Raw genomic sequence first — 3,756 nt, 5'->3', positions numbered from 1 at the left:
AAGTGATGGGTTTAACATGGATCTGGAAAGGAGGCCTGCAAACCAAGGAAAGTGGGAAGGGAGGCCAAGCCTCGGGAATGTTCCGAGAAGGAGAGGGAACAGGGGCTGGGGGCCTTGGAGGGTCCAAGACCGAGGGAGGGCCCGGCCAAGCGATAAGGCCCCGGGTGGCCTCGGGGCAGGTTGGTGTGGTCACGGTAGGGGGCACTGCCTCCCCCCAGGGTTCCAGGAACTTGGAGGGCCCTGGGCAGCTGCCTTAGGAAAAGCTGACGGAACCCAACACGCAGAACTGCAGTGCAGACAGGGTTTGTTTTTGCCCACAGTGTGCGGGGCCTGACTTGCTCTGGTCTTTGCTGCATTTTCAACCCCAAACTCAGCCCTGGGAGGATCACAGTCAGCCCTGCTCTGAATGGAGGCTGCTCATCTGGCCCTGGGTTCAGGAGGGAGGGGTCGCGAAGCTGGCCATCCTGGGCCTGGCTGAGCAGATGTGTGGCCCAGATGAAGCGGGGTGGGGGTTTGGGGGGAGGAGGGTCAGGGAGCCTTCCCTGGAACTTTTCCCTGGAAGACGTGGAAGGACAAAGCTGAATCTGTAGTTTCCTGCTTGAGTTTCTTGCGCCCTTCTGGAAATCTCTGCTAGACACCCCCCCCCCCCCCCCCCCCCCAATCTTTCAAGTGTGTTTCCTAAGAATAAGCGTAGTCTCTTCCATGGCCTCCCCGCTCCTGTCTGAAACCTCCCTTTGCCTCCTGCTGTAAGACATGAGTGGTAGCAATTAGGCCCCACCTGGATAGTCCGGGAAAACGTCCTCATCCCTGGTAACATATGATGTGGAGCATCTTTTAATGTGCTTATTTGCCATCTGCATATCTTCTCTGTGAGGTATTTGTTCAGGTCTTTGGCCCATTTTAAAATCAGGTTATCTGTTTTCTTATTAGTTTTAAAGATTCTTTGTATATTTTGAGTGACAATCCTGTATCAGATTTGTCTTTGACAAATATTTTCCCCAGTTTTAGCTTGTCTTCTCATTCTTTTGAGCAGAAGTTTTAAAATTTTAATGAAGTCCAACTTATCAATTATTTCTTTCATGGATTGTGCCTTTGGTGTTGTATCCAAAAAAAATCATTACTAAACCCAAGTTTATCTAGGTTTTCTCCTATGTCATCTCCTATGAATTTTATAACTTTGTATTTTACCTTTAGGTCTATGATCCATTCTGAGTTAATTTATATGAAGGGTGTAGGTCTGTGTCTAGATTATAATAATTATTATTTTTTTGCATGGGGATGTCCAGTTGTTCCAGCACCATTTGTTGAAAAGAATGCCTTTGATCCATTGTATTGCCTTTGCTCCTCTGTGAAGATCAGTTGACTATATTTATGGGATATAGTTCTGGGCTTTCTATTTTGTCCCATTGATATATTTGTCTGCTCTTTTGCCAACACCACACTGCCTTGATTACTGTAACTGTAATGAGTTGTAAAGTCTGTAGTGTCAGTACTAGACTTTGTTCTTCCCCTTCAACGATGAGCTGGCTATTATGGATCTTTTGCCTGTATATATAAACTGTAGAATTAGTTTGTTAATATCCACAGAATAACTTGCTGGGATAATGATTGGGGTTGCATTGAATCTATAGATCAAGTTGCAAAAAACTAACATCTTGACAATGTTAAGTCTTCCTATCTATGAACTTGGAATATCTCTCCACTCATCTAGTTCTTTGATTTTGTTCATCAGTTTTGTAGTTTTTCATATAGATCTTGTACCTATTTTGTTAGATTTATAATCAAGTACTAGTATGTCATTTTGGGAGTGCTAATGTAAATGCTATTATGTTTTCAATTTAAAATTGCATTGCTAGTATTTAAGTGATGAACTCTTGTGTACTAACCTTGCATTCTGCAACCTTGGAATCACTTATTAGTTCCAGGAGGGTTTTTTTGTTTTTTGCATTTCTTTCAGATTTTCTACATAGACAATCATGTCACCTGTCAACAAATACAGATTTATTCCTTCCTTCTCATTATGCATATCTTTTGTTTCCTTTATTTGTCTGAATGCACTAACTAGAACTTCAGTATGATATAGAAAAGGATGGTGAGAGAGGACATCCTTGCCTTGTTCCTGATCTTAGTGGGAAAGCTTCAAGCTTCACGTTATTAAGTATATGTTAGTTGTAAGCTTTTGTAAATAGCCTTGATCAGATCAAAAAAGTTCCCCTCCAGTCCTAGTTTACTGGGAGTTTTTATCACGAATATGTGTTGGATTGTGTCAAATGTGTTTTCTGCAGCTATTGATATGATCATGTATTTTCCTTTTTTGTCTATTGATGTGATGGATTACTTTAATGGATTTCTAATGTTGAACCAGCCTCCTGCATCTAGGATAAACCCCACTTGACTATGGCGTATAATTCTTTTATACTTTGTTGGATTAAATTTGCTAAGATTTTGTGGAAGATTTTTGATTCTATGTTCATGGGAGATATTGGTAATGTCTTTGTCTGTGTTTGGAGAGAGTGATGCTGGCCTCACAGAGTGAAGCATTGCTTCTGCTTCTGTCCCCTGGAAGAGCTTGTAGAAAACTGACATAATTTCATCCTTAAATGCTGGTAGAATTCCCCATGGAACCAGTATGGACTCATGCTTGCTGATTTTGAGGGTTATCAATCATTGATTAAATTTCTTTAATAGATATAGACATATTCAGATCATCCATTTTTTCTTGTGAGAGTTTTGGCATATTGTGTCTTTCAAGGATTGGTCCATTTCATCTAGGTTATAGTTGTTCATACTATTCATTTTTTTATGCTTTTAATTTCCATAGGACCTGTAGGGATTCAATTCTGATATTAGTTATTTTTTGTTCTCCCTGTTGTCTTACTCACCCCAAGGCTTACTGATTATATTGATCTTTCCAAAGAGCCAACTTTGGGTTTGTTGGGTTTCCCTATTGATTTTTTTTTCCAATTTCATTTATTTCTGCTGTAATTCTTATTATTTCTTGTCTTCTGCTTACTTTGGGTTTAATTTGCTCTCTCTCTCTTTTTTAGTTTTCTAAGATGGAAATGAAGATTGTTGATTTAGATCTTGCTTTTCTAATACTATACTATACACTGCCCTCTAAGCACTGCTTTTGTTGCATCCCACTAAGTTTGATAAGCTGTGTTTTCATTTTCATGTAGTTCAAAATATTTTTAAATTTCTCTTGAGATTTTTTTTGAACCCATGTGTTATTTAATCACATACTTGGAGATTTTCAAGTTATCTTTCTGTTATTGATTTCTAGTTTAATTCCACTGTGGCCTGTACTTTTAAAAAATTAAACATTTAAAACATGACTAATGTGCTGTACAATTTTGGATTCTGCAATGTTCCTCTGATGTGTGTTGATATTTTGTGTCTGACCTAGCTGAACAGGTTCATGCATAGTTCAAGTGTCAAACAGGGATTTGGGCAGAGTTTAACGCACAATTTTGGTCTCTCTCTCTCTTTCTCTGTATTTCTGTTTTCCTGAATTTCCTCATTTACTTCCCAGCTCAATGATTGCTAATACTCTCCTTCGCTTTTTAAACCCAGTAAGATTGTGTATCTTCTACTAGAATGTCAGCCATTTGTGCGATGCCAACTGGGTCATACCATTAGGCAAACACCATAAAAACGGAAGCTTGCTGTAGCCGGTTTGGCTCAGTGGATAGAGCGTCGACCTGTGGACTGAAGGGTCCCTGGTTCGATTCCGGTCAAGGGCATGTACCTTGGTTG

This window comes from Myotis brandtii, unplaced genomic scaffold (assembly GCF_000412655.1).
Source record: "Myotis brandtii unplaced genomic scaffold, ASM41265v1 scaffold165, whole genome shotgun sequence".
Classification (NCBI taxonomy): domain Eukaryota; kingdom Metazoa; phylum Chordata; class Mammalia; order Chiroptera; family Vespertilionidae; genus Myotis; species Myotis brandtii.
The sequence above is the reverse complement of the archived record's forward strand: the minus strand, read 5'-3'. Positions refer to the sequence as shown.